This window comes from Neovison vison, chromosome 3 (genome assembly GCF_020171115.1).
Source record: "Neovison vison isolate M4711 chromosome 3, ASM_NN_V1, whole genome shotgun sequence".
NCBI lineage: Eukaryota > Metazoa > Chordata > Mammalia > Carnivora > Mustelidae > Neogale > Neogale vison.
In genome coordinates this window covers 190,470,723-190,486,352 of record NC_058093.1, presented here as the reverse complement: position 1 = coordinate 190,486,352, position 15,630 = coordinate 190,470,723, and positions in this window count along the sequence as shown.

Genomic DNA, 15,630 nt, shown 5'->3' with positions numbered 1-15,630 from the left:
ATTCTGTGGGTTGCCTCTTTGTTTTCTTGACTGTTTCCTTTGCTGTGCAGAAGCTTTTGCTTCTGATATCATTTTTTAGGAGCAGACATGGTTTTTGACCATAGTTCTCTTGATTTCATGCATCTTTTTAGTCCAGGGTTTTGCTTCTGCTTTTTTTTAAAAATTATTATTTCTTTTCAGCGTAACAGTATTCATTGTTTTTGCACCACACCCTTTGCTCCATGCAATCCGTGCCCTCTCTAATACCCAGCACCTGGTTCCCCAACCTCCCACGCCCCCACCTCTTCAAAACCCTCAGATTGTTTTTCAGAGTTCATAGTCTCCATGGTTCATCTCCCCTTCCAATTTCCCTCAACTCCCTTCACCTCTTGTTTCATTAATTTGTGGAGCTTGTGCTTTTATTAAGGAGATGTTATTGTTGCCAGGAATTCTAAGCAGCAGTAAGTAAAACACTAGCAGTCTGTTGTCCTAGCACCTTCCTGACACTCACCCTATATATCCAGGGCTCCATTTCTAGATTGGGGAAATTATACTCTACCCTTCACTGTAACTAAGCTGTTATGAGACTGATAATTGACTCTTTCAAATATTTTACTGTTTGTATAAAAAATTCATTGTAATTATTAAAGTCAGGCTTAGATAAAGCTGTAAAGTAAGCAGGTGTGTCATTAAGCTATTTGTTTTCTATATGCACTTATATGAAGTTAGGAAGGAGAGAATACTTTAGAAGTAAGTATGTTGGTTGTGTTAGTAAGGGTTTAATTTTGGACAATGAGCCATTAATGACCTCCTTAAAAATACCATTAACAATTCTTCTTGACTCTTAGATAGCATAGAAAACTGTCTCCCCACACAATCCTTTGAAATAGATGTTTAATAATTTTCTTTTTTTAGAGGCGAGGGGCAAAGGGAAATGGAAAGAGAGAATCTTTTTTTTAAAGATTTTATTTATTTATTTGACAGACAGAGATCACAAGTAGTCAGAGAAGCAGGCAGACAGAGAGGAAGGGAAGCAGGCCCCCTTCTGAGCAGAGAGCCCGATGTGGGACTCGGTCCCAGGACCCTGAGATCATGACCTGAGCCGAAGGCAGCGGCTTAACCCACTGAGCCACCCAGGCGCCCCAAAAGAGAGAATCTTAAGCACGGAGATGAATGCAGGATTCCATCTCAGGATTATCAGGCTCAATCAGGAATCTTGTGTTTAACCAACTGAGTCACCCAAGTGCCCCAAGAATTGTTCATAGTACAGTCATTATAGTATACAATAGAATTTAGAGCAAACTGCACTGCAAGGTAGATGGACTGTGAATCTGAATTTTCTATTCTAATAGGAGTATTCATAAAGTTCATATTTCTCACAGCTCTGTTACCTCTTAATGACATTCCTTAGTTTTATTCTTGTCTCTACTATATAACGAATACCCTCTCTCCCTCTCTCTCTCTCTCTTCTATAATCTGTGTATTACCACATTTTAAGATGGTATGGAGACCTTCCAGTTTATTTGGGCAAGGTGTATAAGAAATGAGAAAGTCATTAATCTGGTCTACAACTGAAAAGTTTTGATATGTGCATATTATGCACTGGCAAAACACAAATGGACTTTAGATATTATGAGATGCCAATCAGTCTGGGAAGATTGTAAACTCTAAATTAATTGCTAGCACTTCATATCCTGAAGTGTTAACAAAAAATGAACACTTTCTGAGAGTTCAACATTAAAAGTCAGCCTTTTGGTAAAGGATGCTATCTGTTTCTTATAAGGTGATATTAATAAGATCCCACATTTGTTGAAGGTTTCCTATACCTCAGACACAATTCTCAGCACATTGCGTTTGTTGACTATCTTAATTCTGTAATAGCACTGAGATATGTATTATTATTATTCCCATTTTGAACTAAGAAACTGAAGCAAAGAAAAATTACCTAATCTCCCTATAGTTATTCACCCAGCATCCAATCCAGGAAGTTTGGTTTTATAGAGTGTGCATTGATCACTATGCAAAGGAGTTTTTCTGGTGATAACACTTATTCTGAAAATAAGAACAGAGTAACTGCTGCAAGCCTGAGCATGGTGCTCTCATGGTCATTTGAAGTTCATTGCTATCATCTTTATGAAAGTCTTATTTTCCACATCATAACCTGAATCAGTGGCCAGCCTATTCACAGGGCCCACAGGTTTATAGTATATATAAAATTCCCTGGAGTCTGTGAGCCAGATTGCCTTCTCTGTGTATCATTGGAGAGCAGAGTATGATAAGGAGGCCTGAATGGACAATATATATATATTATACATTTTATACATACATATATATATATGTACATATATATATATCCATTCAATAATATATATATAATACATTTTATAATAATGTTATATTATATGCTACTTATATAATTATATATTATACATTTTATACATATATAATATTATATAATATATATTATATAATATAACATTTATTATAAACATATAAATATTATAAATATATAAGTATATAATATAAATATTATAAACATATAAATATATTTAATAATATTATAAACATATAAACATTATTATATTTATAACATTTAAATATAATATTATATTATAAACATATAAATATATTAAATATTATAAACATGCAAATATATAAACATATAATAAATATTATAAACATATAAATATATAATATTATAAACATATAAACATAAACATGTTATAAACATATAAATAGATAATATAAATAATATGTATAATGTATATATGTATATGTATAAAAGAAAATCTATATATGTATAAAATAATACATGTATATGTATAAAATCTATATATGTATAAAAGAAAATTTATATATGTATAAAAGGAAGTCTATCATATATATGTATATATAAATATATAATATGTATATCATATACATATTATAGATACATAATATAGATATTATACACACATATATATAAATATATTATACTTATTATATTATACATTAATATATTCATATATTTATATACTATATATTATATTTATATATAAATATATATATTTATATACTATATATTATATTTATATATATATATCAAGTCTTAAACGAGGTAGCAGGTATGAGGAATTGCATGATTTTTTTTTAAGATTTATTTGTTTATTTGACAGACAGAAATCACAAGGAGGCAGAGAGGCAGGCAGAGAGAGAGGAGGAAGCAGGCTTCCTGCCGAGCAGAGAGACCGATGCAGGGCTCGATCCCAGGACCCTGGGATCATGACCCAAGCCGAAGGCAGAGGCTTTAACATACTGAGCCACCCAGGCGCCCCAAGGAGGAATTGCGTCATTAAACTGAGGTCAATACTTTTGCCTAGTTCATTTCTGATCTCAATTATGTAACTCACAAATCTTGAATCTTAGTGTGTGTCTGACTGAGTTCTTCAAACAAGTACAGTATTCTCCCATGGCTGTTTATGAACAAGTGGCTGTCATCCCTGCTTGTTTAAACAGGTATTTGTAATCTGGAATCTGACAGAAGAACAATGTTTGAGAATGCATTCTTAGCTCATTTTGTCTGCCATCACCATGGCTTGAGCAACTTCAAAACTGAAAGAACAGACTCAATAAAGTCAGATGCAACACTGAAAGATGTAACAAATTTTGGGGCTGGTATTGAAACTTAAAATTATAGATTTACATAAAATATCAGGTGTTTTTGTCATTGTTTCTTCTAGTCATCATTTCCTTTTCCATATACATTCTCATATTCCTAACCTAGAGTAATTGTGTTATAAATAAAGAATACTTATTCCTTAGTGAAAAAAATTATATAATGTCATGATTTAATATTCCTTGAGGAAAACTGAAGGATAATATAGCATAATAGATAGTGATATTGGAGAGGATAGCTCTTATTTTAGATTGGATATGGCAGGGATAACCTTCTGTAAAGGTGAAAATTTTAAAAAAATGCTTAGATCGAGTAAAGGACATGAATCAAAAAATCATTCAACAAATGATAAGATATAATATGCAACGTAATTGAGGGTGATGATATGAGTATTATGCACATGGAGTCTGGCATATAATTTACAAAATATTTGCCGTTTCATGATAAAAAGAATTCTATTTGGTTGGAGGTTCGAGGTGAAAATGTCCAAATCCATCAAGTGGGAGGAAAGCAAACAAGAGAATTCAATGTGTGATAATCTATTTCTTTGACATTTATGTGTGTTTATATTAAATTTAAAATGTATAGAGTGACACAGGCTTTCCCTCTACTCTCCACATGTCTTTTGTAATCATGGAACAAACATTTTTTTTAATTTATTTTTTATTTATTCTTAGCATAACAGTATTCATTATTTTTCACCACACCCAGTGCTCCAGAGGAGCAGGTTTGCTTCAGAGGAGCCTGGATGGAAGTGAGGGTACCCTGGCTGGAGTGATTTCCTCCCTACTCTCTCATTCCTCCCCAACATCCTGTGTCTACTCACAGGTCTCTTAATCTCCTCTGGAGAATGTATGTTTAGGAGACTGTCTACTAAACCTACAGTCTCCTGTCTCCCTCCATAGGCTGGACCTTGAGAACCCAGCACAGCAGTATCTTTGAGATCAACAGACAGTCCACTGTTCAGCTGCCAAGTGTTCTTTCCACCCACCCGGTGTCACAGTCCATTTTCATCCACTCCCAAGCATCATGAAGATGGCCTGGGAAACCCTCCACATCAACCCATGAAAACACCCTGATATCTTACAGTGTCTCTCCTTCTAAAAACAGATGCATTTTGACTGCTGACTGTTTCTCTGATTTTGTTATCTCCATTGAGAAGAAGTGACCAACAATTCCTCTCCCTCAAATGTGTTGTCTGAGTCACACCAAGATTCTCTTGATCCACGGACAACAGAGTGGCGTGTGACCTGTGTGTGTTCACTGTATGACTGTGTCTGAAATTGGCATTCAGAAATAGTATGGTTTTCTGAACATAAAAGTTATTTAAGGAAGACAGCTTAACCAAGAAGTCACACTGAAATAACACGGAAAAACTAACAAATACAGACATTGAACCAGGAAGCAAAATCAGAGGGTGGAAAGGAATACCCGAAGATAAGAACCCAGTCTCTGTAAAAGTGAGACAGCCAATCTGAGAGAAGAGAATTCAGAAAATTTATAGGCACATACCCATAGAACGGAAGTTGAGATTTCCCATCATGAGGACCTTTACACTTGTTCACCAAACTGCAAGGGGCTCAGCTAATGGAGTGGCAGTTGAAACAGAAGGGTAGGTGCGTGTCATCAGGTCACCATGGCGATGGTTCATGTAAGAACTCTCAGAATGAAGGCATCCCTGCACACTGTGGGGTCATGGAGGGAAGTGGGTTGGGGAGGGGTCGATGGATGATGGGCATTGAAGAAGGCACTTCTTGTGATCAGCTCTGAGTGGTGGATATAAGTGATGAGTCCCTGAATTCTACTGCAGAAAGCAAAGCTGCACTGTATGTTAAGTAACTATTTTTTAAATTAAAAAAAATATATTAATGAGGGCACATAGGAGAATTAAATGTTCATTTTACATCTGATACTCTGAAAACTCCTATTTATAAGACATTGTTTCACAAAGACTCTCTAGGAATTCTTGGGTGGCTCAGTGGGTTAAGTATTGGCCATTGGCTCAGGTACTGCTCTTGGAGTCCAGGGATCAAACCTAGCATCAGGCTTCCTGCTCAGGGGAGAGTTTCTCCCTCTGCCCCTCACCCAAGTAATGTCTGCTGTGTTTAATAAGTAAAATATGTAAAAAAAAGAAGTACTTCATGCAGGGCTCTCCTCCCCAGGAAGTGCTTGTTTTCCTTCCAGGAGGCCCTTGGAGCCAAGGGTGACAGTTACTAATATTGTCTGTGGGGCAGACTGCCTGAGCCATGAGCTAAGGATACAAACCTATGTCTGTCATTTTCCAGTGAGTTGCATTAATTTGGATCGCAAGGTGCCCTTTCTGCAGGGGACAGAGAGATACTCTTTGAAAATACTGGATTCCCATGAGTGTCTGATTTGAAAGGCCCTTAGTGCACTCACCTCCCTCTTGCCTCCCACCCATCCTCAATTTCCTTTCTGCAGGGAGGGTCATCCTTTGTGGACAGTGGTTCATCTCGACCACTGGATGGTGCCTCCGGGGCCTGCATACATGGCATGCATGCGTGGTGTCCTTACATGGACACAGAGGATGAGGCAGGTGACATCTGGGCAGGCCCATCTTCGATGCCAAGGTCAGTCTGTGCACTCTGGAGTGTTTGGACACAAAACCTCTCTGCTGGTTTCACCCCTTATCCTTGCACTCCCTGGAGCTTGGCATGCTGGGAGCCACAACCATTGTAAGTCCCGGCAGGACTGGCCACTGCCGTGTGGTCTCTTGAAAAGTGACAATTCAGAACTCCTTGGAAAAATCCCAGGGGAAATAGGCATTTACAGGCAGCATAAATAACGTTATCTCTTTAAAATAATTTCTACCTGGGATACCTGGGTTTCTCAGTTGCTTAAGCAGTTGCTTTCATTCAGTTCCAGGCCCTGGGATCGAGCCCAAGTCGAGCTCCCTGCTCAGGGGAGGAGAGCCTGCTTCTCCCGCTACCTCAGCCTGCTGCTCTGCCTACTTGTGAGCTCTCTGTCTCTGGCAAAGAAGTGAGTACAATTCTTACATAATAAATAAACACATTAATAAAAATGAAACGTAAATAAAAATATTTTATGATTTATGCAACATAATATTATGGGAGGAAAACAAAACCCCGAGTAACAACACATATTTATACATGACAATACAATTGTCAAGCCACTTCAGGTAACACAATTATACTATTTTATCTAATTGATATCTAAATTGATCATTTTTCTGGCACAGTTTTGGAAACATTTCTTAATGATCTTATGAGCATATGTACTTTTAAGTAATTAAGTTTTGAACAATATCAAGTAATCTCTGTCACTTTGGCAAATGTCAGATAACAGTTAATTGGAGTTTATGACTTGGCGAGGGTTTTCTTGGTGGTGGTGGTGTGAAAAAAAAAGTATAGCTATTTAGAGTACCTTATAGACTATGATGGAGGAAATTGCATGGATTTCTTGACATTCTGTCAAAATAGACATTTCAATTCTAACACCCTGGACTGGTTCTTTGGAAAGAAATTTTTCGAAAAGCCCAAACTGGGAACACATCAATTTCAGGAATCTGAATTTAAGGTGAGGTGGACTTCAGCATTTTAATGTTTTCTCTGATGTTTTCCATGACCTGACAACGTACAAATAGTCTTATATGGCCCTTTGCATTGGTACATCATCGTGTCAGTCAAGAAGCGGGTGCTGGGAAAGAAAGAAGCAAAAAAGGACACTTCTGTTTAGGGATTTACGGGCCATCATCTGAGAGACACAGAGTGGAGAGAAATCAGGTGTGCTACTGATTTTGAGCAGGGGGTACAGGTTCACGAGGGAAAAGCACAGGCACTTGTTTTGAAAGAATGATGATGAGTGCTGGCGGATAACAGGCGTTACTTTGTCTCTCTTTCAGTCCAGAGTAGAAGGATGTGTACCAGGTTGTGGTGGATTCCCGATGAGCAGGTCCTAGTGCCAGAAGTCAAAAGTTCACAGTGCTCAGATACTTGAAACAGGAGATGGGCCTATTATTTCCTTCCTGATTGTCCTTCACACTCTAGTTTCAGAGTGGCTCTCTTAGCAAAGCTTCCTTTGTTACAAATCTTCATTGAGAATTCTCCTCCAACTCTTTTCTGCCATCATTCTAATAGGAAAACACCAATGATCTGAGTGTGTTTTCCTGGAATGTGGCAGTTTCATAGTTCCTGGGTCATCCAAGCTAGTTGAGACTTCAGACTGCATCCCACTAAGAAGATTTGAGGACATCCCATCTAGATGGTACTTAGGATCTGATTTCTGGGTAGATCTGATGGCTGACTTGTATTCTTGGAGGAACAATTATTTTGATATTTTTAGTAGTACTGCAAGGGGAAATGCAAGGTAGAAGCCACTGGAAAATGACAAAATTAAAATAATCAAGAGTCCAAACGGTGCATTTCTTTCTCAGATGCTGGGGACTTTCCCCATCTGTTCTCACAGAGAGATTCTGGAGGAATGGCAAGACCCATGACTTTGTGTTTTGGCACCTCTGCTCTTCATCTGGAAGAGAGACTGCTGTCCCATTGGCCCTGAGGGTAGAGTGGATTGGAGGGTCTGCGGATATGCTGGGTGGATGATAGTCCCCGGTGAGGGAAGGAGGAGGACGCCACAACACAGAATCTCTGTGGATGCCCAGGGTTTCCACAAAGGACCTCAGTGAGGTTCCAATGCAGGGAGCTGGTATCAGTACCCCTGATCCCTTTATCTTTCCACCTGTAGGTGTGAAGAAATACCACCTGTAGGTGTGAAGAAATACTTGATGGCCTACATGAGCATTGGCCTGAGCCTATCTAGTGCGCCATGGAGGCGTCTGTGGGTGAGACCAGTATGCTCCGGGTGCCCCTCCCCTTTGGGATTCCTGGCCTACATTTCTCAGGGGCCAAGCAGCATGCTCTTGTTTCCAGACAAAGACAGGGAAAGAATAAATATTAAAGCAGAGATCAATGAGTTAGGAACTAGAGATACAGAACACATAACAAAACTAGCAGCTGGTTCTTTAAAAGACTCAAGAAGATTGATAAATCACTGGCCAACTATTCCAAAAAAAGAGAGAGTGTTCCCAAATTGATAAAATTATAAATGAAAGGGGATAGATCAGGACTAACACCAAGGAAATCAGAACAACCATCAGAAATTATGACCAACAACTATATGCCAATAAGGTAAGCAACCTAGAGAAAATGGAAAATTACCCACCCTTAGAATAGGATGGGATTTATGTCCTTTGGATCATTGATGGACCCAGAGGTCATACACTAAAGTGAAATAGGTAAGACCAGAAGGACAAACACTATAGGAGTTCACTTCTGTCTAGATTCTGAAAAGCAAAACAATTGAATAAACAAATACAAAACACAATCAGAATGTCACTATAGATAAGAGAGAGATGGTTCTCAGAAGGGAGTTGAGTGGGGCATGGAAGAAATAAGTGAAGGGGTGTAGGAGACACAGTCTTCCCATTGTGGGTTGAGTAAGTCATGGGGATGAAAGGCACAGCATAGGGAATATGACAATTGTATTGGAATAGTGTCTCTGTTGGCTGATGGTAGCTACACTTCTCATCATTATAATATAAAGTAAAAACTTGTCCAATCATTATAATATTCACCTGACATTAACAAATTATTGTGTGTCAAATATGCTACAGAAAATAATAATGAGTCATAAGGTATACAAATATAGCAGGAATGGGTTTGTCTGAGAGTGACAGAAACCCAAGGGCATTCCAGTTGTAATTACCCTCATTTGACCAGTCTAGGGTAGGGGTGAAAGGTAATTGGTCTCCTGGGGAGACCCCACTCTTCACTTCTGTGGTGATTTACTTCTAGTTCACTTCTTTGCAGGTTTCTGTTTCAGCTTCTTTTGGCAGCTTTTCCTGTGTGCCCCTTTGGTTTGTGGTCAGTCCCAGGCCACATTCTCTTCTTCTCTTCATGGCTCATACAGGGAAGCCCATTTCCTCCCATTTTCCGAGGGTACCCCTCTGCTCTTATTAATCTCTACCCTGAGCTCTAGAGCCTGTGGATAGGCAGAAGGATGAGAGAGCTCCACCTGGCAGCTCACTCTTTCAACAAGTAATTTATGGGAACTTCCTATGTGCTGGTGGGGAAAAGCTATGTAATTCTCCTGAAAACATTACTTTTTTTTAAGTTTCAGGGGTACAATTTAGGGATGCATCAGTACCATATAATACCTAGAGATCATTCCATCAAATGCCCTCTGTAATGCCCATCACCCAGTTTCCCCATGTAACAGCTACCTCCTCTCCAGCAACCCTCAATTTGTTCCCTAGTTGTTGATTCTCTTATGGTTCGCCTCCCTCCCTATATGCATCTTGTTTTATTTTTTCTCCCTTTCCCCTATGTTCATTGGTCTTGTTTCTCATATTACACTTATGATAGAAATCATATGGCATTTGGCTTTCTGAGACTGACTTATTCCCTTAGCATTATACCCTCCAGTTCCATCCACATCCTTACAAAAGTCAATATTTCAGTTTTTTGGGGGGCTGAGTAATATTCCATCCTATTTATGAATTTTACACAAGTAGGTACTGGGAAAAAGAATCACCACGTCTCTATATGCAATGTTAGTCCTTGGAGCACTGAAACTCACTCCATGGACAGTCTGAAACAACTCAGCACTGCATAAAATAATTTCCAGAAACCTGGCTAACCCAGAGCCCACAGACCATAAATCCTCAAATACAGCCTAACAAAGAGACTTTCAGACCTCAGGATACAGAATCTCCCAGGAACCCAAAGACTGGGAAGCTTCTGATTGCATTTGACACTGGGCAGATGAGTCACACAGACACTGGGTGGACAGGGATCCTCCATACCTCAACCTGGCCAGCCCAGTGCAGTAAAATGCAAAGAATCCCAGAGAACAGTTTTGCCAAGTGCCAAGAAACCATGGGTTCTGCAACCCAGATGGTATCAGTAAAATTATTCAACTCAACAGAAGCATTGCAATGGTCTTTGTACCCAGTGGACAAATACTCAGCTATCCACTAGGCCAAGAAGGCACCTGGACACCAGACCCACCATGTGCCCATGGACTAGGAGACCAACAATTCAGATGTCTGCTAGGTCAAGCAGGCACCTGAAAGAGCCATTTCACCATGCTCCCATGGACATGGAGACTAACAAATCTGTTTTCAGTTATACCAAGAAGACACCTGGACAGCAGGTCCACCATGTGCTCTTGGACATGGAGACTGACAAGTGAGCTCTCTGGTAAGCTAAGCAGGCACCTTGGCAATGGGATAACCATGGTCCCATGGATATTAAGCCCAAAAAAGGAGCCCTGGGCTAGGTCAAGCAGATAACTGGACTTGAGTCTCACCATGTGCCCTTAGACCTGGAAACCAACAACTTAGATCTTTGCTGGCACAAGCAGGCACCATGACAGTGGGGTTACCATGTGCCCTTGACCTGGAGACCAACAACTGAGCTGTCCCGTGGGTTAAGAAGAAATGTTGATAGTAAGCTAAACATGTGCCCTTGGATCTGGAGACCAACAATGCAGCTCTGAGATAAGCCAAGCAGGTGACTTCACAACTCTCTCAACACGGGCCCATGGAACTAGAAACCACAAAATCAGGTCCCTACCAGGCCAAGCAGGCACCTGGTCAGATGGTTCACCATGTGCCCTTGGACCTGGAGACCAAGAAGAGAGCTCTAGGCTAAGCCAAGCAGCCATCTAGACACGTGGCTTACCATGTGTCCTAGGTCCTTGAGACCAACAATTAAGCTTTTTGCCTGGCCAAGGGGGCACCTTGACAAAGGACTCACCAAGTGCCCTTGGACCTGGAGACCAATAACTAAGCAGGCTGGTGGGTTAAGCAGGCACCTGGATAGTGGGCTAAGCCTGTGCTATTGGACGTTGAGGCCAAGAAAGGAGACCTGGGACTGGACAAGCAGACACCTAGACAGGAGACTCACTGTGTGCACCTGGACCTGGAGTTCTGCAACTCAGCTCTTTACTTGGCCAAGTGGCCAACTTGGCAACAGGCTTTCCATGTGTCCTTGGACCTGGTCAATGACAACTGAGTTGTGTAATGGGCTACACTGGCATGCTGACAGTCAGTTCACTGGGTGCCCTTGGACCTGGAGACCAACGATGTCCCTCTGTGACAAGCCAAGGAGACAGCTTCACAGCTGGCTCATCATTGGCCCATGGGCATAGAATCCACAATACCAGGTCTCTACTAGGCCAAGCAGACACCCAGACAGGAGGCTCAACATAGGCACTTATGCTTCAAGACAACTCACTTTGTAGCTTGGTCAAGGACACACGTTGACAGCAGGCTCACCGTGTGTCCTTGAACCTGGAGACCAGAAACTGAGCTGTCACTAGGTCAAGCAGTCTCCTTGTCATTGCGATAAGGATGTCACCCTTGGATCTGTAGACCAACAATATAGCTCTCTGACAAGCCAAGTGGGAAATTTCACAGTTGGCTCAACATGTACCCATGGACCTGGAAACCAAACAGTGAGGTCTCTACTAGTCCAAGCAGGCCCCTGGACAGCTGGCTCACCATGTGCCCTTGGGCCTCGAGACCAACAACACAGCTTTCTATTAGGTCAAGCAGCCACTTGGATAGCAGGCTTGCCATGAGTCTCTGGACATGGTGACCAGTAAAAGAACCCCCAACTAGGTCAAGCACATACCTTGAGAGTGGAATCACCATGTACCCTTGAACCTGAAACTAACAACACAGCACTTTGATAGACCAACATGGCACTTGGATAGCAGGCTCAACATGTGTTCTTTTTTTTCCTATTTATTTATTTTCAGAAAAACAGTATTCATTATTTTTTCACCACACCCAGTGCTCCATGCAAGCCGTGCCCTCTATAATACCCACCACCTGGTACGCCAACCTCCTACACCCCTGCCACTTCAAACCCCTCAGATTGTTTTTCAGAGTCCATAGTCTCTCATGGTTCATCTCCCCTTCCAATTTACCCAAAAGCACATACCCTCCCCAATGTCCATAACCCTACCCCCCTTCACCCAACGCCCTCCCCCCAGCAACCCACAGTTTGTTTCATGAGATTAAGAGTCACTTATGGTTTGTCTCCCTCCCTATCCCATCTTGTTTCATGGATTCTTCTCCTACCCACTTAAGCCCCCATGTTGCATCACCACTTCCTCATATCAGGGAGATCATATGATAGTTGTCTTTCTCCGCTTGACTTATTTCGCTAAGCATGATACGCTCTAGTTCCATCCATGTTGTCGCAAATGGCAAGATTTCATTTCTTTTGATGGCTGCATAGTATTCCATTGTGTATATATACCACATCTTCTTTATCCATTCATCTGTTGAAGGACATCTAGGTTCTTTCCATAGTTTGGCTATTGTGGACATTGCTGCTATAAACATTCGGGTGCACGTGCCCCTTTGGATCACTACGTTTGTATCTTTAGGGTAAATACCCAGTAGTGCAATTGCTGGGTCATAGGGTATTTCTATATTCAACATTTTGAGGAACCTCAATCCTGTTTTCCAGAGTGGTTGCACCAGCTTGCATTCCCGCCAACAGTGTAGGAGGGTTCCCCTTTCTCCGCATCCTCGCCAGCATCTGTCATTTCCTGACTTGTTGATTTTAGCCATTCTGACTGGTGTGAGGTGATATCTCATTGTGGTTTTGATTTGTATTTCCCTGATGCCGAGTGATGTGGAGCACTTTTTCATGTGTCTGTTGGCCATCTGGATGTCTTCTTTGCAGAAACGTCTGTTCATGTCCTCTGCCCATTTCTTGATTGGATTATTTGTTCTTTGGGTGTTGAGTTTGCTAAGTTCTTTATAGATTTTGGACACTAGTCCTTTATCTGATATGTCGTTTGCAAATATCTTCTCCCATTCTGTCAGGTGTCTTTTGATTTTGTTAACTGTTTCCTTTGCTGTTGATCTTGACGAAATCCCAAAAGTTCATTTTTGCCTTTGCTTCCCTTGCCTTTGGCGATGTTCCTAGGAAGATGTTGCTGCGGCTGAGGTCGAAGAGGTTGTTGCCTGTGTCCACCTCAAAGATTTTGATGGATTCCTTTCTCACATTGGGGTACTTAATCCATTTTGAGTCTATTTTTGTGTGTGGAGTAAGGAAATGATCCAATTTCATTTTTCTGCACGTGGCTGTCCAATTTTCCCAACACCATTTATTAAAGAGGCTCTCTTTTTTTCCATTGGACATTCTTTCCTGCTTTGTCAAAGATTAGTTGACCATATAATTGAGGGTCTATTTCTGGGCTCTCTATTCTGTTACATTGATCTATGTGTCTGTTTTTGTGCCAGTACCATGCTGTCTTGATGATGACAGCTTTGTAATAAAGCTTGAAGTCCGGAATTGTGATGCCACTAACTTTGGCTTTCTTTTTCAATATCCCTTTGGCTATTCGAGGTCTTTTATGGTTCCATATAAATTTTAAAATTATTTGTTCCATTTCTTTGAAAAAGATGGATGGTACTTTGATAGGAATTGCATTAAATGTGTAGATTGCTTTAGGTAGCATAGACATTTTCACAATATTTATTCTTCCAATCCAGGAGCATGGAACATTTTCCCATTTCTTTGTGTCTTCCTCAATTTCTTTCATGAGTACTTTAAAGTTTTCTGAGTATAGATTCTTAGCCTCTTTGGTTAGGTTTATTCCTAGGTATCTTGTGGTTTGGGGTGCAATTGGAAATGGGATTGACAACTTAATTTCTCTTTCTTCTGTCTTGTTGTTGGTGTAGAGAAATGCAACTGATTTCTGTGCATTGATCTTATATCCTGACACTATACTGAATTTCTGTACAAGTTCTAGCAGTTTTGGAGTGGAGTCTCTTGGGTTTTCCACATAGAGTATCATATCATCTGTGAAGAGTGATAATTTGACTTCTTCTTTGCTGATTTGTATGCCTTTAATTTCCTTTTGTTGTCTGATTGCTGAGGCTAGGACTTCTAGTACTATGTTGAATAGCTGTGGTGATAATGGACATCCCTGCCGTGTTCCTGACCTTAGTGGAAAAGCTTTCAGTTTTTCTCCTTTGAGAATGATATTTGCGGTGGGTTTTTCATAGATGGCTTTGATGATATTGAGGTATGTGCCCTCTATCCCTACACTTTGAAGAGTTTTTATCAGGAACGGATGCTGTACTTTGTCAAATGCTCTTTCAGCATCTATTAAGAGTATCATATGGTTCTTGTTCTTTTTTTTTATTGATGTGTTGTATCACATTGACTGATTTGCGGATGTTGAACCAACCTTGTAACCCTGGGATAAATCCCACTTGTTCGTGGTGAATAATCCTTTTAATGTACTGTTGAATCCTATTGGCAAGTATTTTGGTGAGAATTTTTGCATCTGTGTTCATCAAGGATATTGGTCTATAGCTCTCTTTTTTGATGGGATCCTTGTCTGGTTTTGGGATCAAGGTGATGCTGGCCTCATAAAATGAGTTTGGAAGTTTTCTTTCCATTTCTATTTTTTGGAACAGTTTCAGGAGAATAGGACTTAGTTCTTCTTTAAATGTTTGGTAGAATTCCCCCGGGAAGCCGTCTGGCCCTGGGCTTTTGTTTGTTTGGAGATTTTTAATGACTGTTTCAATCTCCTTACTGGTTATGGGTCTGTTCAGGCTTTCTATTTCTTCCGGGTTCAATTTGGGTAGTTTATATGTTTCTGGGAATGCATCCATTTTTTCCAGATTGTCAAATTTGTTGGCATAGAGTTGCTCATAGTATGTTCTTATAATAGTTTGTATTTCTTTGGTGTTAGTTGTGAGCTCTCCTCTTTCATTCATGATTATATTTATTTGGGTCCTTTCTCTTTTCTTTTTGATAAGTCTGGCCAGGGGTTTATCAATTTTATTAATTCTTTCAAAGAACCAGATCCTAGTTTCATTGATTTGTTCTGTTGGTTTTTTGGTTTCTATTTCATTGATTTCTGCTCTGATCTTTATGATTTCTCTTCTCCTTCTGGGCTTAGGGTTTCTTTCTTGTTCT